The sequence below is a fragment of the Stigmatopora nigra genome, chromosome 18 (genome assembly GCF_051989575.1).
Source record: "Stigmatopora nigra isolate UIUO_SnigA chromosome 18, RoL_Snig_1.1, whole genome shotgun sequence".
Classification (NCBI taxonomy): domain Eukaryota; kingdom Metazoa; phylum Chordata; class Actinopteri; order Syngnathiformes; family Syngnathidae; genus Stigmatopora; species Stigmatopora nigra.
Window position 1 is genome coordinate 1,060,425 of NC_135525.1, and position 23,808 is coordinate 1,084,232.

Genomic DNA, 23,808 nt, shown 5'->3' on the forward strand with positions numbered 1-23,808 from the left:
TACACCAACCAGAACCGACTGGGCCTGGTTCTAATAGGACCACTATTTTAATCGCAAAGTGCCTGTTTTGGACACTATTGATGGTGGGAAATATTCCCTAAACATCCCTGCATCTTTAATGTCACACAGAACAGTGAAAATGCATCCATCAACACAATTGACACTAATTCTTGGTAAAAGCACCAACCAGAACCGACTGGGCCCGGTTCTATTTCAACCACCATGCAAAATAACGATCCATAATGGAGGTTTTTGATTCTTGTATAAAAAAAAGCCCCAAAACATCCCTGCATGATTATGTTTAAACAGAATAGTAAAATATACATCCCCTTCATCTTTGGACACAAGTTTCAGATTTAAACAGCAACCAGAACCGAGACGACCCAGTTATAATGCAACTACTATTTTTTTCGCAAAATGCATGTTTTGGAGACTATTTATGGTGGCAAATACCCCTAGAACCATCCTGGATCTTTATTTTTAGACAGAATAGTGAAAATACATCCACCTACACAATAAACACTAACTCTGGGTAAAAGCACCAACCAGAACCGACTCGGCTTGGTTCTATTACAACCACCATGCAAAATAAAGTGCCCAAATGGAGGTCATTTATTCGGGCATAGAAGAACTTCTGAACATCCCTAGATGATATTTTTTTATACAGAATAGTAAAAAATACAACCCCATTCCTATTGGACACACGTTACGGGTGTATACACAAAACAGAACCGACTGGGCCTGGTTCTAATAAAACCACTATTTTTGTCGCAAAATGCATGTTTTTGACACTATTAATGGTGGGAAATAGTCTCAGAACATCCCTGGATCTTTATTCTTACAGAGAATAGTGAAAATACATCCACCCACACAATCGACACTAATTGTGGGTAAAGCACCAACCAGAACCGACTGGGCCTGGTTCTAAACAACCACTTGTAAATAAAGTGCCCAAATTGAGGTCATTGATTCGAGCATAACAGAACTTCTGAACATCCCTAGAATATTATTTTTATAAAGAATAATCAAAAATACATCCCCATCATCATTGGACACAATTTCTGGGTAAAAACACGAACCTGAACCGACTGGTCCTGGTTCTAATACAACCACTAATTTAACCGCAAAATGCCTGTTTTGGACACTGTTTGTGGTGGGAAATAGCTCCAGAACCATCCTGGATCATTATTGTTATACAAAATAGTGAAAATACATCCACTCACACAATAAACACAAATTCTGGGTAAAAGCACCAACCAAAACCGACTGGGCCTGTTTCTAAACCACCACTTGTGAATAAAGTGACCAAATGAAAGTAATTCATTCGGGCATAACAGAACTTCTGAACATCGCTAGATGATTATTTCTATACAAAATAGTCAAGTATACATCCCCATCATGATTGGACACAAGTTCCGTATACAAACACCCACCAGAACCGACTGGACCCTGTCATAATGCAACCACTATTTTGTATCGCAAAATGCATGTTTTGGACACTATTTATGGTGGGAAATAGCCCCAGAACTGTCCTGGATCTTTATTCTTACACAGAATGGTGAAAATACATCTACCCACACAATGGATACTATATCTGGGTAAAAGCACCAACCAGAACCGACTGGGCCTGGTTCTTAAATACCACCACTTGTAAATAAAGTGCCCAAATTGAGGTCATTGATTCGGGCATAACAGAACTTCTGAACATCCCTAGATGATTATTTTTATACAGAATAATCAAAAATACATCCTTATCATCATTGGACACAATTTCTGGGTAAAAACACCAACCAGAATCGTCTGGGCCTGGTTCTAATACAACCACTATTTTAAACGCAAAATGCCTGTTTTGGACACTTTTTATGGTGTGAAATAGCTCCAGAATCACCTAGAATGATGCCAATGAAAGACTTACATGGATAGGACGATTTTACACTATATACACAGGAACTATGTGTCTCTGACAGTGCGTTGGCAGCAGGGGAACGTTTCAGTTTTTATTGCCTTAATGTGCTTTTCATGGCCTGATTATCACGTTTTGGCCAAGTATGATAGTTTTCATTGTAACTTAATTTCTATCACTTTGAACGATGCCAAATAAAAAACTTACTTGAATTGGACGATTTTACACTATATACACAGTAACCGTGTCGCTGACAGTTTGTTTGGCAGCAGGGGAACTTTTCAGTTTTTATTGCCTTAATGTACTTTTCATACCCTAAAAATCACATTTTGGCCAAGCATGATTGTTTTCATTATAACTTAATTTTTAGCAATGAGAATAATGCCAAATGGATAACTTACCTGAATTGGACGATTTTACGCTATATACACAGTAACTATGTGTCTCTGACAGTTTTTTTGGCAGCAGGTGAATATGTAAGATTAGACAAAGTATCTTTGCAAATGCTTGTTCATATTGTATAAGTTTTTGTGAGTATAACGGCATTGTAGTCATCCTTACGGCTGACATGTCAGCATAAACACCCAACTGTCTGACTGAATAAACAATCCTAGTCTTGTGATTGGGGTGACATGTCAGCACAAATACTCAACTGTCTGACACTGATCAATTACTTTTTGCCCTGCAAATGACTGAAATGTATCTGTCCAAAGTCCTAGTGACAACTGTCAGTTTTTCCTGTATTTAAGACACACACAATGGTCATTCGACTAGAGTTTCAGGAACATCGCGTTGAACAGGACCCTACTGTAGGAACTCTCACTGTCCACTTTGCAGTCTGGTAATAAACCAATTGGTCCGGGACCAATGAAAGTAGAACAAGAATTAGCAAGGGCTTTATAGTCTTGGTCTGTTAATAGAGTCAGGGACTTAACCAAGACAAAGTCAGGGACTTTTGGTCTTTGTGTGTTCAGAGATATTGGGTTAATCACAAAGTGGAGATCAATTTCGGGTAATTTAGAAAATAATTGTTGTTTAAACTATTAAGTAAGTGATTAATATGGGTCAGAAAGCAACAAAAGGGATGGGTTTATTGTCAGACTGCAAAATGAAAATCGGAGAGTTACCGGGACGAGATATCATGGTCCAGCTTGGGCTAAGCCTAGTGGCCACCCAAAATGGCCTCCGACCCAGGGAATTACAGACCAAAAATATCTTCCACACCACCACATCTAACAGCTTCTACTCTCTCGACATTGTCGGGAATGATTCTGCCAAGGTAGCTGAAAGTCTAAGAGAACAGTCTGAAGATATCTGCCCAGCAGCCCCAGGACAGGAACAACAAACATGGCCATTACATGTCACCCTGAAGTTCATGGGAGACCGGACGACAAGTGGTTAAACCAATTCTCACAGTTGCCCACTGTTAGACTATAAATATTTTACCTGACTCCAATTCCTTAACTCTGTAGTCTCCAGTCTAACAATGGAGCGTGTTCAGCATCGGAGGAGACAAACCAGGGTTGAGCGAGTTTATCCACAGATGATTTATTCCATTCAAATTGATTCATACAGAGCTCCGGGTCTCCCTCCCATAGAATAAGCCCGCTGAGTGTTGATGTCCCAAAGCGGAGGATGGAAAAGACATTGTCCAAACCCGCGTTTGCCCAGTTATAGTCCAACAAAAATGCATATTCATTCGCTGATTAATAATGAGATGTGGGCTGGTCCAGGGCTGCTGTGAGGGGGGTTTCTCTGGGCTCCACATCTTCCAGCCTTGAATCCACATCATCCAGACCTCTGTCTCCACTGGTCCTATGAAGTCCCGACCCTCCGCCCTCCTCTTTGTTCCTCTACCCTTTGAAGTCCTCCATCTGGTCTCTTATCAGTGTGGATCTGTCAGGTTCATTAATAATTACCTTCGTCCGTAATTATCAATAACTGCAGGAAGACATCTTATTCAATTATTGACATTTAATTAAATAGAAATGGATACAACAGATAAACAGCTTCCGGAAGGGAGAGTTACAGCAAGCGTCACCGTACGACTTCCGAACGTCTCCTCGAATAGACGTTTTCGTCCCATTCTTATGGTCACAAGTTACAGAGTTGTTGATCATTCCATCACGTATGAGTAAAAACAACATCTGGGACTACAATAACAATCAAAGTATTTTACTAATAACAAAAACAGGGACTAGACCTAACAACATTTAGATTAGAGTAATTATACAACCTCCTTGACCTAAGAATCATATAATATAATCATAATCATATAATCGTTACATACAGAAAAACCCGAAGTGTACGGTTACATAACGATAACAATATTCTTGTTATTGTCCGAATAGCCCTGTCCTCGTCACCAAGGGCCCACCAAATCTCAAGGACCCAGATTGGGTGGATTGTTTGTATAACCATCCTGGAACAGGCTGTCTAGGTTAAAGATGACTTGGTGTGACCTCAAGACTTTTGAAAAACAGAAAGAGAATGATTTAACAAAGTAATGAATTAATACAGAGAAAAGAAAGAGAATGATTTAATAAAGAAATGAATTAATATAACTATTATAATAGTAAAAAAGAATAAACCCAACATTCCCCCGTTTTTATAATATGTATGTTATTAGTCATTTCTTAGTAATCACTAAATGGAAATGTCGGTGACTGCGATTTTATCCGCCTACTCCTTACTCCCATGGCTGGTCTGAAAGAGAAAAAACATAATTATATTCGTCCAATTGGTCCTCGGATTTACCGTACTCCTGGACCTCACTGCTTTCCCCAAACCGTCCCATAAGATACAACTCATGTACTTTAGAATTTGTAGGGGCAATTTCAGTAGTTATAAGTCGGCTTAGCAAGTAGCGCAAACAGGGGATACTACATCACCCACACAATGTTGGGATAGCGGTAATTGTGCCTATAGTCACCACGAAGGATGTAGCCAAATCTTTAGATTTTACAAAGGTCTTATCCCACCAATCTGACAATGCGGACGTATCTACTCCAGAGTGCTCTTGCATATTGCGGTTCAGTGTTTGCAGGCCAGTAATGGCCCTGGTGAGAGATCCACTGGGTGACGCGTTGTTCGGTATGAAGGTGCAACATTGTTTTCCAAACATTGCACACACGCCCCCTGTTTCAAGGATCATATCCACCGCTATGCGATTCTGGAACGCCATCAGACTGGTAGCTGCCAGTTGTTCCTTCATGGCCACAAATCCCTGTTCAGTATAATTTCCAAGTTTTGAACATTGTAATGTAAGTAATTTATTCTATCCACATTTTTGTTTGGGGTGATTAGAAGGAAGATAGACTCCCAACCTGCTGCGATCTGATTAGCCAGCTCATACTCATCTGGTACGCCCCGGGGGATGCCAATCGCATCAATGTATGTTGGATCTCCTTCCCTCCATGCCTCTTGACGATGTCGGGAGGGTCGACCCTTCACCTCCGAATTATGAGCCGCCAATTGTATCTCCTCCACTGTGGATGGAAAAACAGACATCGGTAAGAGCAGTGAGACCAAAGTACCTAGTCCTGCCGCGTGTCGGCAGGAGTCGTATAATTTATCTACCACCCCGCCACCATAGGCCAGAACGTGGTATCAGGGGTGTAGTTTGTTTTAGAACGCCGGTACACCACGTCTCATTTATCGCCCCCAGCTTCAGACCATGCCCTGTAAGGTTTAAGCAGGTAAAATGATTAAACAGTGGAAAAATTGACTTCCTATTTACCGCGTAACAGGATAAACACTGCTTCAATATTTTTTCTTGCCAAGTAGGACACGTTTTTTCATTTGTAAAAACACTTTTCCCCAAATGAATGGTGATTGAGGGAGTTGTTAGACCCCATCGTATTTTCCCTTGTCTGGTAGGTTATCCTAATCCTTTGTAAGATGGTTTAGTCTCAATTGAAACCATATGGAGACGTCAAACCCAATATAAAAGAGTTCCCTATAGTTTTATGGTATTGCTTGCTGAGCAATAATCTTTTCAATTAATATTGGTGTTTCCCGTATCTTATTAAGTCAGAAAGTTTATCTTACCCGTCCCCTCAATGTTTCAATTGAGACCACCCTTTTACCAAAGTAGCTCCACATAGTGCTTGCCTTCTTTACACTCCATTAACAGCGCCCAATTATCCCCCGTTTGGGAAATCCCTGTTTCAGAAATAAATTTCACAGGTTAATATGTCAGTCCAAGCTTTCCAATCTTGACCAATTTCTGCAACAAGGCTTTTCCCAATCTTTAATTTTTTGCTGTTAATGTACCACACATATTTCCCACCATCTCTTTTTGTATGGCAACCGGGACGTCGCCGAGTCCAAATATATATTTTCAATGTGGAAATTTGATTTAGTAGGTAATGTTAATTAAATGTAAATGTGTATGTTTCTCGGTTTACCCTCCCGTAAGAAGGTGTATCCTCAATTGAAACGCCTCCGCCTTTTTCTCCAACTGGAGAAAACAACCCTACTGTGGAAAGGAATAGAATCACAATCATCATTAATCTCATTGCCCCAAAAGCAATAATTGTTTTCACCATGACTTTTTGTCTTTGTTTAGGGAGTTTTCCTCTTGAAACGTTTCAATTTAGACAACCTTCTTACTGTGGGAAAGGTGCATCCGTGTCCCCTTTCAGTAACAAGGACCCTCCCACTTTGCGTTGCTCCGATGTTTCTTCTTTTATGCTGCTTATCAGCATCCAGTCTTCAAGAATCACCGTCGCTTCGTCCGTTTCCTGTTGAGAAGCAAAATCTCCCTCTGATAGTCTAAATTTGGTGTGTGCGTTTTTTTTTTTTTTTCTCTGATAGATTCGCCTCATCATCCAATTGTCATTGTGTAGTGAATAATAACAATTTGTAAGGTCTACCAAACAGGACTTCATATAAGGTCCGCCAATTGTGGATGGTAGACAACTATTATATTAACAAAATGGGAGCTAATAAAAATAAAATAAAATCTATATGTATTTTTTGAAATGGATATGTGGGTATGCATATAGATTTAAACCCTAAGCCTTGTAGTGCCGTTGTAGCAAGGCCACCTCCCCCTTGTCGAGACATAGGTCTTCCCTTGACTCAAGCCCAAATTATTTTCTTTATTGATCTTTTATTGATAGATTATGTCTCGGTGGTCTGCCAATCAAAAAACACAAAAAGACAAACTATCATTCACGCTCACACTCATAAACAGAAGAATTTAGTGTGTTCAACCAGTCTAGCATCCATAATTTCATTTTGTGGGAGTAAACTGGAGTACCCGGAGAAAATCCACAAATTCTCGAGGACGCCATGAATACCCCACATTCCGGAAGGTCTGGATCCACCCCGCATTCATTAGTAGATCCTTTAATATACACACCCCCACTCTAGCCTTTTAACCGTTTGTAAAAAATTTCCTTCAAGTTTCACACAAAGTTATATCCTCTTTAATGCTATCAGTTTAGCTGTTTGTTCCCCGAATTGAGGTCGGAATAGTTTCACATCTAAAGTTTTTATTTTTTACAGCCGCCATGACCTAATGGCCCCCTATCATGTTTTTGGAAAATCCCAATTCCCTCTAATAGTATGCCAATCACCTTTTAATGCGGCCATCCAATTTTGTTTCTACTTGTTTCAGGTGATAAGATAATCTCCCCCATTTGTAAAACAAATTCATCCACACCTCTTTTATACAACATGACGCCTATGGCCTTTATTACGTCGCCTTGACTCCAAATTCTATGAACCAAGATAACACGCCGAATTTGTAAGCGAATTTCCCCCATCCCATTTTGTTCATAGACAACCCATCTACCTAAAGCGTCACTTGTTTCAAAACATGAAAGGCCCCACTAGAATTCGTGCATCCAGCGCCAAATAGAGCCTATTTACACATTTGTCTCAAACTTGTTTTAGATATGGGGTCCCCAATTTCCCAAAATTTCCCAGAATTTATGTACTACCACATCCTGTCAAAAACCCAAAACGACTAACATAACCTGTTTCTAAGCCAGATTCTGGAATTTGGAGAATTTCTCCTTTCCCTCCCTTATCTAAGCTTGTTATTGTCACTCGTTATCACTGTAACATTCAGGCGTATTAACCCCATCGTTGCTAAAGTTCTAACCAATTTGCATGCCCTTAAAGCCGTAAAAGCAACGTTATTTGGTTGTATCAATTGACCAATGCTTATCCAATCCGTAATATCCTTAAAGTCATCAATATGACCTGTGACAAAGCATATTTCCTCCTGCCAGGACAACAGACAATGTTCTTTCAAGTGCACTTTGAAAAACATTCCATGTTACTCCATTCTTAGGGAAAATATGCTCATCCTAAACCAATTATTTTATTTACAATTCACCTAATTATTTGGATGAATGCCATGAATTTTATCATGCCACTATTGCATTGTAAATTTCCCATCTGATGTCGTTAATCAGCCAAATAATTCAATACCTACTATACTTTGTAAATCACCCCATATGATGTTTACTTAAGACACGAGTCATTTCCCATAGCCTGCTACCAAAACAAAAATCTACAACAATTAAATGAGACAAATCAACCTTTTGTTAGACAATTCCTAATTACAAACTTTAATGTTTTAAAAACCTTATCGTCACCAATATACCATAATATTGTAAATTTTGTCATCCTGGCCTTTTCTTTAACCAGCCAACCCCCTGGATTAAAGTATTTTGAACAATCAAAAAATTCTGAAATAGTATTAATATTATTTTATCCTCCAAAAGCTAGTTTCCTTTAACTAAGAGCCCTTTGAAATCCACAATTGCTCAAAAATGACTATTTTGCTCTATTTCCCAAATCCAAAGCTTTTTACCAAATCAACCTTTTACTGAACAGATTTTTTCTATCCTCTTAATACATTTCATTTTAAAACCCAAAATATCAATTCGAAAGCATTCGCATAACCTTGCATTTCTTGCAGCCCATGTATTGTTCTTATTCTGAAAAGTCCAAACAGAAAACGCAATTAGCCGTTAACTATGACCTCCACTCTTGCTGCGAAAACAGCATTGTTATCTTATGTTTACAAACCAGCTTTTTCCCTGTGCCCAAATACAACGCTTTTTAGAGAAGACAACCATTAAAACGTCAAATTAACCCCTCTTCCGATATTCAACTACATAACAATATTTTTCCAAGACCCCATATATCCAGAATATGTATGCTGCAAGCACAACAATATGGCAAAAACCCATTTTCTGCCCTCAAGTTTGCTTCAGCACCCCCAAGGCCAATTATTATTATTATAATGTCTTCACGGAAAGGATCACAAAATTTTAGTCGTTTACACGGTCCGAACGCTCCCGAAAGCCCAACACAGTTAAATCGTCTGCCCCGCGGCCCACATGTTTCACTCCCATCTAATCAGCAGCCGCTGCACCAGAAACGCTTCCCCCGCAGTTGACACATTTTTTGGCAAGTCTAGAGCATAATAAAAACACAGGTGACATTCCCTGCTAAACATTTAAATGATCATTTTGTATATATTCTTTTGTCTTTTTAAACACCATCTTCCCGTTAGCGGACGGGATCAAAAACCAAGCTGCAATAAGCCATCACATTGCTGTAAATTGACAGTACATATAGGTTATATTAACAAAGCACCACCAGCACTTGGAAATAACCATTCTAATTGTTGTTATACAAGCCCAAGCATCACAAAAAAACCCAATTTAATTGTAATCACAAAACGTCATACCTGGATTAACCAAATCAAATACCAGTGTCCCCATTAATTTTCTAGCTCCCTTTATTTTTGTTAAACTTCCTCCGCGCCCGTCACCTATCTCGGTAAATATTTTCCCCGTCAGCCGAGGAGGCCCCGCTATTTTTTCCTTACCAAACAGTACTTTCCCGCCGCCACGGTCTTAAATATATCCCCGTTATCCGAGGGAGCCCCCACTATTTTCCCAAAATAGTATTTTTTAACTTCTCCCCGGCCTTATTTCGCCATTAGTGTCTGTGGAACAAGCTGTTACACTTTTATCCACTCACATATTATTTATATATATATATTACCTCCATTAGTGTCTGTGGAACAAGCTGTTACACTTTTATCCACTCACATATTATTTATATATGTATATTACCTCTATGCATTAGTGCATATATTATCCTGCATTTTATGCATTTTAAGCTGGCCAGCAAACCCATATTTATTTATCCATAAATTTAGCTGTGTAATATTTTTAAAGCGCTTTGTCTTACCAATTTTTTCCAATCCTTACAAGTTAGACGTATTTTTTGGATCGTCATCCAAACCCGCCTTACAACACGTGTTTCCCATATTTTACTTTTTTTTGTAGTGAGTTCGTGTGCCTCACAGAGTTAACTTTATTATATCTATTTTTATTATTATCACTCCTTCGACTGTATTTCCTAGGCTTATCTTAATTTTACTGCAGAAACCACACAAACAACATACAACGTATATTCGTGCCTACCCTTTAGACACAGGACACTCCCCGGCCCCAATATTGTACCTCTAGTACAATACATTCGTGCCTACCCCTGAGACACAGGACACTTTCCAGCAAAGTGCCCCACCGTACCTGCCATTGACTAGTATAAACACAGGGTTTTATCGCCGTCACCCAGGACGCGAAACCAGCCCAACAATGGGCCTCACATACAATGTCCCTTTAACGCATTTGTAAACACCTTCACAACATGCAGACATTAATGTGGACTTACCCGAGATCCATCAGATGTCTCCCTCCAGCAGGAAAAGTCTTCAACCGCCGAGAATCCAGGCGCCCCCGTCGAAAAACTCCGGCCCACCAAGGGTTTTGAAGACGCCGTGCGCACGGTCACTTACCAGATGTCGAACAGCAGCGCCTGGGTTCTCGCTCCGGTATATTGACCTCCATGGCTCAGAAGGACCAAAATGTCAGGTTCATTAATAATTACCTTCGTCCGTAATTATCAATAACTGCAGGAAGACATCTTATTCAATTATTGACATTTAATTAAATAGAAATGGATACAACAGATAAACAGCTTCCGGAAGGGAGAGTTACAGCAAGCGTCACCGTACGACTTCCGAACGTCTCCTCGAATAGACGTTTTCGTCCCATTCTTATGGTCACAAGTTACAGAGTTGTTGATCATTCCATCACGTATGAGTAAAAACAACATCTGGGACTACAATAACAATCAAAGTATTTTACTAATAACAAAAACAGGGACTAGACCTAACAACATTTAGATTAGAGTAATTATACAACCTCCTTGACCTAAGAATCATATAATATAATCATAATCATATAATCGTTACATACAGAAAAACCCGAAGTGTACGGTTACATAACGATAACAATATTCTTGTTATTGTCCGAATAGCCCTGTCCTCGTCACCAAGGGCCCACCAAATCTCAAGGACCCAGATTGGGTGGATTGTTTGTATAACCATCCTGGAACAGGCTGTCTAGGTTAAAGATGACTTGGTGTGACCTCAAGACTTTTGAAAAACAGAAAGAGAATGATTTAACAAAGTAATGAATTAATACAGAGAAAAGAAAGAGAATGATTTAATAAAGAAATGAATCACCTTGAAATAAGAATCTCAGGAAGAGCCTTTTGTTAACATTATAGTTGAGGAGTCTCAGACCCATCCTTCTGTTCATATTGTATTTGAGTTGGGAACCAGTGGCGACTCTAAAACAAGACCGCCACAACAAAAGGAATGAGTAAAATGTGATATCAAAATGAAACAGCTATACTAAAAAGAATGAGTAAAATATGATATCAAAATGAAACAGCTATACTCAAAAGAATGAGTAAAATATGTTATCAAAATGAAACAGCTATACTAAAAAGAATGAGTAAAATATGTCATATTCTTCACCACTCAACGAATCATAATTAACCACGTATATGCAAATGACCTAATGGACAACCCATTGCCCCCTGGACACATTGCCTTTGGGGATGGATCATCATCAAAAACCCTGGATGGAGAAAAACACAACGTATATGCCGTGGTGACTCAAAAAGACAACCTCAAGACAGGACGACTCCCCGGCGACTGGTCCGCACAAGCCGCAGGAATAGTGGCACTGACAGAGGCATGTAGACTATTCCTAGAACAAGACGTGACGGTGGAAAGACACAGCCCAATCCCTGCTGAATTCCTAAGAGAAATGCAAAATCATGCCCCAGAAAAAGAGAAACTGCAATGGGAAACAAAAGGAGCCACTCAACACAAGAACGGACTCTATGCAGTAGAAAACAAGCCATGCGTGACACGATCATTGTTTGAAGTAATTGCCAAATTGAGCCATGTGAGGAGCCATGTCTCAACAGGAGGGATGATCAGTACAGTACAACAAACAATGCATGTTCCCAGAGGTCTCCAAACTTACTTCAATGTTTTGGGCAGAAACTGTCTGAACTGCTGTAGACACGACTCTCAAGGCAACGAACGACCCAAGCATGGAACAAGGCAAACAGGAACATATCCCTTCGAGCTTCTGAACATGGATTTCATCAAACTGAACCAAAGTGCTGGACTCGTCGAACAAACCATTAGAACAGTAAAACTCAGACTCAGAAAAAACATGGAAGACACAGGAAAACCATGGCAAGAATGCCTGAGCCTGGTAGAAACGTACATGAGAATCATTCAAACAGCACAGGGATGCACACCATTTGAGGCAGTGAACGACAGACCCTTCCACTTAACAATGTGGGAAAAAGATCTGGTGGTAGAAGAGAAAGGAGAAACAGAATCCATCACTAAGTGGTTATGCAAAATGTTCCAAGAAAGAACTGTGATGAATGCAAAATAATCTGCTGACATCTTCTCTGTCTCCCACAGAGGAGGTCCTGTCCCCAGGAGACCTGGTACTCGTCGAGGTGATAAAAAGAAAGTGCTGGTCTTCTCCACGTTGGGACGGACCTCACCGTGTGATTTTGGCCATCATCATCACCGCTCTGTGTTCAACCACATGGGGGGAACGTACCAGAACCTTGGTACACTCCCACTGGAGGAGAATGCCCCACTAGCTGGTTCAGGAAACGATCAGGGGCCCCCAGATCTGCATCCCATTAACCAAGACACCAATCGTCGTTCAAGTCCCTTTGCTCAGCCTACAGCTTACTCACTTGGGATTACACAGGACTGACTCCAGTTATTTTTATTGGTACCTACAAGCTCCCAGAGTCTGAGTGGTCTGGCCAGACACCTTGGACCAGGTCCTCCTCCATACAGGCTACAAAACCATCACATGGCCCCTTTCCAAAGAAGCTACCACCATGACCGCTAACTTCACCAAGTTAGCCACCACCATCAAAGATGGTAAACATATGCTAGAGCTCACGACCAATATCCAACAAAAAGGCTGCATCAACCTATGCCTCCGACCGGACCGACCAGGAAAAGGCCCCCTCTTTACTATCACCATCCGCACTACTAGTCCAGCCATGGTCCCCAAAGTGATTGGTGTGAACCCCTTCGTACAACCATCCGCCACACGCCTACTCAAAATCTGTCCGGCAGGAACACCTAAGCCTGAGTAGATACACCTTATTCTCGCCCATGTCCAAACACAGGAAGAAAACGACTACACGAGGAACAGTTGGTACAGATACACCGCACTCACAGCCCGCGCCACAACCAATGAGTTGTTATGTCTGTTCCCTCATGCCTACTGCCGTAGCCCAACCACAGCTATGGTCCAACCGACAGAACGAAGAACTCGCCAACCTCACCTACAACTGTATCCTGGGTAATCTGAGAGAATCCTTCCAGCAAAGCTCGACCGCCTACATACCATGGTCGCAGTACCATTAGCAGCTACAGTCAATACTGCAACGTATGTCCAGTGCATCAACCGAACAGACTGTTATCCATCCTGTTTCAACTTCAGCGGACCGGATCCGAAGACCCCTTTGGACCAAGTTCACGTCACCAGGTGCGCCGAGATCAGACACATTCCTTCCCAATCATGGACAGTACTGGACCAAATATGGTGGCTCTGCGAATGGCAAGTGTATATGATCATCCCCACCAATACAACTGGGCTCTGTGTCCCTACATCTGCATCCGACCACACGTACGTTCTAACAGCAGACTCGATTCCAACTGTCGACGCCAACCCACATCTACCCACCAGGCGTCAACGACGGAGCTTTGATTTCTTCCCCCATGATTCAGTTTGGGGCTCGGATGTCCCCCTCTAATACAAACACTGGTCAGTCTCCTCCAAAATCATGATGGCGGTGTTCCCCAGGGTAGGAACAGCGAAGAACACCCTACGTCTGGAAACCATTGACTACAGATTCCAGGCCCGACACTAATCAATTACTTGTTGCCCTGCAAATGACTGAAACGTATCTGTCCAAAGTCTTAGGGACAACTGTCAGTTTTGCCTGTATTTAAGACACACTCACTGGTCATTCGACTAGAGTTGCAGTAACATCGCAGTGAACAGGACCCCACTGTAGGAACTCTCACTGTCCACTTTGCAGTCTGGTAATACATATTTTCTATTTAAATTTATCTCACTCTTTCTTAGCCTGCTCCTGAAGTTGTATTTTCAGACCTAACAAACACCAGTTTTTTTGCCCTAATGTGCGTTTCATGCGCTGAAAATCACGTTTTGGCTAAGTATCATAGTTTTCACTATAACTTAACCTAACCCTAACCCTAACCCTAACCCTAACCCTAACTTCCATCACTTAGAATGATATCAAATGAAAAACCTACTTAATTTGGACGATTATACACTATATACACAGTAACTATGTGTCACTGACAGTTTGTTTTGCAGCGGGGGAACATTTCAGTTTTTATTGCCTTAATGTGCATTTCATGCGCTGAAAATCACGTTTTGGCCAAGTATCATAGTTTTCACTATAACTTAATTTCTATCAATCAGAATGATGTCAAATGAAAAACTTACTTGAATTGGATAATTATACACTATATACACAGTAAATATGTGTCTCTGACAGTTTGTTTCGCAGCAGGGGAACATTCAGTTTTTATTGCCTTAACGTGCGTTTCATGCGCTGAAAATCACGTTTTGGCCAAGTATCATAGTCTTCACTATAACTTAATTTCAAGCACTTAGAATGATGCCAAATGCAAAACTTACTTGAATTGGATGATTTTACACTATATACACAGTAACTATGTGCCTCTGGCAGTTGGTTTCGCAGCAGGGGAACATTTCAGTTTTTATTGCCTTAACGTGCGTTTCATGCGCTGAAAATCACGTTTTGGCCAAGTATCATAATTTTCACTATAACTTAATTTATATCACTTAGAATGATGCTAAATGCAAAACTTACTTAAATTGGACGATTTTACACTATATACACAGTAACTATGTGTCTTTGACAGTTTGTTTCGCAGCAGGGGAACATTTCAGTTTTTATTGCCTTAACGTGCGTTTCATGCGCTGAAAATCACGTTTTGGCCAAGTATCATAATTTTCACTATAACTTAAATTCTATCACTTAGAATGATGCCAAATGAAAAAAATTACTTGAAATGGACAATTATACACTATATACACAGTAACTATGTGTCTCTGACAGTTTGTTCCGCAGCAGGGGAATATTTCAGTTTTTATTGCCTTAACGTGCGTTTCATGCGCTGAAAATCACGTTTTGGCCAAGTATCATAATTTTCACTGTAACTTAATTTCTATCACTTAGAATGATGCTAAATGCAAAACTTACTTGAATTGGACGATTTTACACTATACACACATTAACTATGTGCCTTTGACAGTTTGTTTCGCAGCAGGGGAACATTTCAGTTTTTATTGCCGTAACGTGCGTTTCATGCGCTGAAAATCACGTTTTGGCCAAGTATCATAATTTTCACTATAACTTAATTTCTATCACTTAGATTGATGCCAAATGAAAAACTTACTTGAATTGGACAATTATACACTATATACACAGTAACTATGTGTCTCTGACAGTTTGTTTCGCAGCAGGGGAACATTTCAGTTTTTATTGCCTTAACGTGCGTTTCATGAGCTGAAAATCACGTTTTGGCCAAGTATCATAGTTTTCACTATAACTTAATTTCTATCACTTAGAATGATGCTAAATGCAAAACTTACTTGAATTGGACGATTTAACACTATATACACAGCAACTTTGTGCCTCAGACAGTTTGTTTCGCAGCAGGGGAACATTTCAGTTTTTATTGCCTTAACGTGCATTCGATGTGCTGAAAATCACGTTTTGGCCAAGTATCACAATTTTCACTATAACTTAATTTCTATCATTTAGAATGATGCTAAATGAAAAACATACTTGAATTGGACGATAATACACTATATACACAGTAACTATGTGTCTCTGACAGTTTGTTTCGCAGCAGGGGAACATTTCAGTTTTTATTGCCTTAACGTGCGTTTCATGCGCTGAAAATCACGTTTTGGCCAAGTATCATAGTTTTCACTATAACTTAATTTCTATCGCTTTGAATGATGCTAAATGCAAAAGTTACTTGAATTAGACGATAATACACTATATACACAGTAACTATGTGTCTCTGACAGTTTGTTTGGCAGCAGGGGAACATTTCAGTTTTTATTGCCTGAATGTGCTTTTCATGCGCTGAAAATCATGTTTAGGCCAAGTATCATAGTTTTCATTATAACTTAATATTTAGCCATTAGAATGATGCCAAATTAAAAACTTATTAAATTATAAAATTTGATGATATTACACTATATATAGGAGACATTTGTGTTTTTGACAGTTTTACACAGTTTTACAAGTTATGACTCCAGACTCTTAATTTACAATTCTGCCTTTATGGATAAATTGCATCACCACCCCCTGAGTGGATCACTTACCTCTTACTGTCTTTCACTTACCTTCATTCAGCATGTAGGTGTCAGATCACCTTGTACCTAATGTCTATTCATATTACCTCACCCGAAGTTATTACACAGAAGGGATTGTGTTGTGTTACCCCAAGTTTAGAGTCCCTACGGATGTGGGAAACTTACAGCGTCTGTCTGCCAGAGAGCAGCAGCTGGAACCGATTGTGACCAGGGTGGCATGGGTCCCTGATCATGTCCCTGGCTCTGCTGAGGTAACGAGGGCTGGCAATGTCTTCCAGTGAGGGCAGAGTAGCCGACGATCTTCTGCGTAGTGGTGATACCTTTCTAAATAGCCTTTTTGTCTGCTGCCGTTCTTTCCGCGTACCACCAAATGTGCTTTTTATGCGCTGATAAGCACATTTTGGTCGAATATGAAAGTTTCCAAGTGTGCACTTGACCCTGGATGACCTGGAGAGTGACAGTTACTCCTGAAGTTGAAACTTTTTTTCATCCCACAATTCAAGGAAACAATTGCAAACCCTGTTAGCCAGCCTTTCTTTTATTTCTCGAGGCGAACAAACAATTGCAAGGCCAACTAGTTAGTCTTTCTTACATTCCACAATCTTTTAATTCAATTGTAAAACCAGTTTGGCTAGTCTACCTTGCATTCTACGATCTTATCAAACAAAGGTAAAACCAGTATGACCACATGGTAAGAAAAGAATAAACAATTATTAAGCCAGTTAGCCAGTCCATCCCACAATTCCCTCCTTTTGTGTCTGTGAAAATATCAAAATATTGAAGTGGCTGTTTCCATGAGCCAGAGAAGAACCAGTCAAGCCATCCTCGTTGTGGAACCGAATCTCCAGTCACAGCTCTCTGCATGTTCCTAATAGCCTGCAGGGCATCATGGACCGAGCAGGACATGCCGGCAGGGATGAAGGGGCAGCACGAGTCTCCCACCATGGCACACACACAGCCCCGCTGGGTGGCCACTCCGTCAAGAGCAGGGCAGCCCTGGAAAATCACCTGGGCCATGGCGGCTACCCAGCCTGACTGATGCGCCGACACAGGCCCGGAACCTGCCTTCAATGGTCTTCAAATGCAGGGCGTTCCTTGCCGCTCCCACTCAAGGGAACTGAGCCATTACGATTTTGAATGAGACTGACCAGTATTTGTGTTTGAGGGACACATCCGAGCCACACACTGGATCATGGTCGTGAGCTCCGTCAATAATGTGCCCAAATGGAGGTCATTGATTCGGGAATAACAGTACTTCTGAAGATCCCTAGATAATTATTTTTATACATAATAATCAAAAATACATCCCCATCGTCAATGTATACAATTTTTCGGGTAAATTCACTAACCAGAACAGACTGGGCCCGGTTCTAATACAACCACTATTTTAATCGCAGAATGCCTGTTTCGGATTCTGTTTATGGTGGGAAAATAGTTCCAGAACCATCCTGGATCATTATTTTTACACAGAATAGTGAAAATACATCCATCTACACATTCAACACTAATTATGGGTAGAAACACCAACCAGAACCGACTGGGCCCGGTTCTAATACGACCACTATTTTAATCGCAAAATGCCTGTTTTGGACAATGTTTATGGTGGGAAACATTATTTATATAGAAAATAGTGAAACTACATCCACCTACTCAACCAACACAAATTATGGGTAAATACACCAACCAGAACCGATTGGGCCTTGTTCTAATACAACCACTATTTTTATCGCAAAATGTTTTGGACACTATTGACGGTGGGAAATATTCCCAAAACATCCCTGCATCTTTAATTTTACACATAATAGTGAAAATGCATCCATCCACACAATTGACACTAAATCTGCGTTAAAAGCTGCAACCAGAACCGACTGGGCCCGGTTCTAATACGACCAATATTTTAATCACAAAATGCCTGTTTTGGACAATGTTTATGGAGGGAAACATTATTTTTATAGAAAATAGTGAAACTACATCCACCTACTCAACCAACACAAATTCTGGGTAAATACACCAACCAGAACCGATTGGGCCTTGTTCTAATACAACCACTATTTTTATCGCAAAATGTTTTGGACACTATTGACGGTGGGAAATATTCCCAAAACATCCCTGCATCTTTAATTTTACACATAATAGTGAAAAATGAATCCATCCACACCATTGACACTAAATCTGGGTAAAAGCGGCAACCAGAACCGACTGGGCCCGGTTCTAATTCAACCACCATGCAAAATTAAGATCCATTGGAGGTTTTTGATTCTTGTATAAAAAAAGCCCCAAAACATCCCTGCATGATTATTTTTAAACAGAATACTAAAATAGTAAAATTAGAATAGTACTAGAATAGTAAAATATACATCCCAATCATCTTTGGACACAAGTTTCAGATATAAACAGCAACCAGACCCGACTGGACCCAGTTATAATGCAACTACTATTTTTTATCGCAAAATGCATGTTTTGGAGAAAATTTATGCTGGGAAATAGCCCTAGAACCATCCTGGATCTTTAATTTTAGACAGAATTGTGAAAATACATCCACCTACACAATCAATACTAACTCTGGGTATAAGCACCAACCAGAACCGACTGGGCTTGGTTCTAATACAACCACCATGCAAAATAAAGTGCCCAAATGGAGGTCATTTATTCGGGCATAAAATAACTTCTGAACATCCCTAGATGACGATTTTTATACAGAATAGTGAAAAATACATCCCCATTATCATTTGACACAAGTTCCGGCTACATACATCAACCAGAACCGACTGGGCCTGGTTCTAATAGGACCACTATTTTAATCGCAAAGTGCCTGTTATGGACACTATTGACGGTGGGAAATATTCCCTGAACCTCCCTGCATCTTTAATTTCACACAGAATAGTGAAAATACATCCATCAAATCAATTGACACTAATTCTTGGTAAAAGCACCAACCAGAACCGACTGGGCCCGGTTCTAATTCAACAACCATGCAAAATAACGATCCATAATGGAGGTTTTTGATTCTTGTATAAAAAAAGCCACAAAACATCCCTGCATGATTATGTTTAAACAGAACAGTAAAATATACATCCCCATCATCTTTGGACACAAGTTTCGGATATAAACAGCAACCAGAACCGAGACGACCCAGTTATAATGCAACTACTATTTTTTATCGCAAAATGCATGTTTTGGGGACTATTTATGGTGGCAAATACCCCTAGAACCATCCTGGATCTTTATTTTTGGACAAAATAGTGAAAATACATCCACCTACACAATCAACACTAACTCTGGGTAAAAGCACCAACCAGAACCGACTCGGCTTGGTTCTATACAACCACCATGCAAAATAAAGTGCCCAAATGGAGGTCATTTATTCGGGCATAGAAAAACTTCTGAACATCGCTAGATGATATTTTTTAATACAGAATAGTCAAAAATACAACCCCATTCCTATTGGACACACGTTGCGGGTGTAGACACAAACCAGAACCGACTGGGCCTGGTTCTAGTACAACCACTATTTTTGTCGCAAAATGCATGTTTTTGACACTATTTATGGTGGGAAATAGTCTCAGAACATCCCTGGATCTTTATTCTTACAGATAATAGTGAAAATACATCCACTCACACAATCGACACTAATTGTGGGTAAAGCACCAACCAGAACCGACTGGGCCTTGTTCTAAACAACCACTTGTAATTAAAGTGCCCAAATTGAGGTCATTGATTCAGGCATAACAGAACTTCTGAACATCCCTAGAATATTATTTTTATAAAGAATAATCAAAAATACATCCCCATCATCATTGGACACAATTTCTGGGTAAAAACACGAACCAGAACCGACTGGTCGTGGTTCTAATACAACCACTACTTTAACCGCAAAATGCCTGTTTTGGACACTTTCTGGTGGGAAATAGCTCCAGAACCATCCTGGATCATTATTGTTATACAAAATAGTGAAAATACATCCACTCACACAATAAACACAAATTCTGGGTAAAAGCACCAACCAAAACCGACTGGGCCTGTTTCTAAACCACCACTTGTAAATAAAGTGACCAAATGAAAGTAATTCATTCGGGCATAACAGAACTTCTGAACATCGCTAGATGATTACTTCTATACAGAATAGTCAAGTATACATCCCCATCATAATTGGACACAAGTTTCGTATACAAACACCCACCAGAACCGACTGGACCCTGTTATAATGCAGCCACTATTTTCTATCGCAAAATGCATGTTTTGGACACTATTTATGGTGGGAAATAGCCCCAGAACTGTCCTGGATCTTTAATTTTAGACAGAATAGTGAAAATACATCTACCCACACAATGGATACTATATCTGGGTAAAAGCACCAACCAAAACCGACTGAGCCTGGTTCTTAAAAACCACCACTTGTAAATAAAGTGCCCAAATTGAGGTCATTGATTCGGGCATAACAGAACTTCTGAACATCCCTAGATGATTATTTTTATACAGAATAATCAAAAATACATCCTTATCATCATTGGACACAATTTCTGGGTAAAAACACCAACCAGAATCGTCTGGGCCTGGTTCTAATACAACCACTATTTTAATCGCAAAATGCCTGTTTTGGACACTTTTTATGGTGGGAAATAGATCCAGAATCACCTAAAATGATGCCAATGAAAGACTTACAAGGATAGGACGATTTTACACTATATACACAGGAACTATGTGTCTCTGACAGTGTGTTTGGCAGCAGGGGAACGTTTCAGTTCCACTATTTTTATCGCAAAATGTTTTGGACACTATTGACGGTGGGAAATATTCCCAGAACATCCCTGCATCTTTAATTTTACACATAATAGTAAAAATGCATCCATCCACACAATTGACACTAAATCTGGGTAAAAGCAGCAACCAGAAACGACTGGGCCCGGTTCTAATTCAACCACCATGGAAAATTAAGATCCATTGGAGGTTTTTGATTCTTGTATTAAAAAAAAGCCCCAAAACATCCCTGCATGATTATTTTTAAACAGAATAGTAAAATATACATCCCTATCATCTTTGGACACAAGTTTCAGATATAAACAGCAACCAGACCCGACTGGACCCAGTTATAATGCAACTACTATTTTTTATCGCAAAATGCATGTTTTGGAGAAAATTTATGCTGGGAAATAGCCCTACAACCATCCTGGATCTTTATTTTTAGACATAATTGTGAAAATACATCCACCTACACAATCAATACTAACTCTGGGTATAAGCACCAACCAGAACCGACTGGGCTTGGTTCTAATACAACCACCATGCAAAATAAAGTGCCCAAATGGAGGTCATTTATTCGGGCATAAAATAACTTCTGAACATCCCTAGATGATGATTTTTATACAGAATAGTGAAAAATACAACCCCATTCCGATCGGACACAAGTTACGGGTGTAAACACAAACCAGAACCGACTGGGCCTGGTTCTAATACAACCACTATGCAAAATAAAGTGCCCAAAGGGAGGTCATTGATTCGGGCATAAAAGAACTTCTGAAAATCCCTAGATGAATATTTTTATAGAGAATAGTCAAAAATACATCCCCATTATCATTTAACACAAGTTCCGGCTACATACACCAACCAGAACCGACTGGGCCTGGTTCTAATAGGACCACTATTTTAATCGCAAAGTGCCTGTTTTGGACACTATTGATGGTGGGAAATATTCCCTAAACATCCCTGCATCTTTAATGTCACACAGAACAGTGAAAATGCATCCATCAACACAATTGACACTAATTCTTGGTAAAAGCACCAACCAGAACCGACTGGGCCCGGTTCTATTTCAACCACCATGCAAAATAACGATCCATAATGGAGGTTTTTGATTCTTGTATAAAAAAAAGCCCCAAAACATCCCTGCATGATTATGTTTAAACAGAATAGTAAAATATACATCCCCTTCATCTTTGGACACAAGTTTCAGATTTAAACAGCAACCAGAACCGAGACGACCCAGTTATAATGCAACTACTATTTTTTTCGCAAAATGCATGTTTTGGAGACTATTTATGGTGGCAAATACCCCTAGAACCATCCTGGATCTTTATTTTTAGACAGAATAGTGAAAATACATCCACCTACACAATAAACACTAACTCTGGGTAAAAGCACCAACCAGAACCGACTCGGCTTGGTTCTATTACAACCACCATGCAAAATAAAGTGCCCAAATGGAGGTCATTTATTCGGGCATAGAAGAACTTCTGAACATCCCTAGATGATATTTTTTTATACAGAATAGTAAAAAATACAACCCCATTCCTATTGGACACACGTTACGGGTGTATACACAAAACAGAACCGACTGGGCCTGGTTCTAATAAAACCACTATTTTTGTCGCAAAATGCATGTTTTTGACACTATTAATGGTGGGAAATAGTCTCAGAACATCCCTGGATCTTTATTCTTACAGAGAATAGTGAAAATACATCCACCCACACAATCGACACTAATTGTGGGTAAAGCACCAACCAGAACCGACTGGGCCTGGTTCTAAACAACCACTTGTAAATAAAGTGCCCAAATTGAGGTCATTGATTCGAGCATAACAGAACTTCTGAACATCCCTAGAATATTATTTTTATAAAGAATAATCAAAAATACATCCCCATCATCATTGGACACAATTTCTGGGTAAAAACACGAACCTGAACCGACTGGTCCTGGTTCTAATACAACCACTAATTTAACCGCAAAATGCCTGTTTTGGACACTGTTTGTGGTGGGAAATAGCTCCAGAACCATCCTGGATCATTATTGTTATACAAAATAGTGAAAATACATCCACTCACACAATAAACACAAATTCTGGGTAAAAGCACCAACCAAAACCGACTGGGCCTGTTTCTAAACCACCACTTGTGAATAAAGTGACCAAATGAAAGTAATTCATTCGGGCATAACAGAACTTCTGAACATCGCTAGATGATTATTTCTATACAAAATAGTCAAGTATACATCCCCATCATGATTGGACACAAGTTCCGTATACAAACACCCACCAGAACCGACTGGACCCTGTCATAATGCAACCACTATTTTGT

The 23,808-nt window shown here is 39.9% G+C and overlaps 1 long non-coding RNA gene across 1 annotated transcript; it reads right to left on the reverse strand.

The window, feature by feature from the left end:
- Positions 1-7,029: 7,029 nt before the first annotated feature.
- LOC144212009 (uncharacterized) lies at positions 7,030-10,100 on the reverse strand. The gene is made up of 2 exons (XR_013329697.1): positions 10,012-10,100; positions 7,030-9,940 (listed from the first exon to the last, which is right to left on the reverse strand). It is a non-coding gene; the product is annotated as an uncharacterized LOC144212009 (long non-coding RNA).
- Between the last annotated feature and the right edge of the window lie 13,708 nt (positions 10,101-23,808).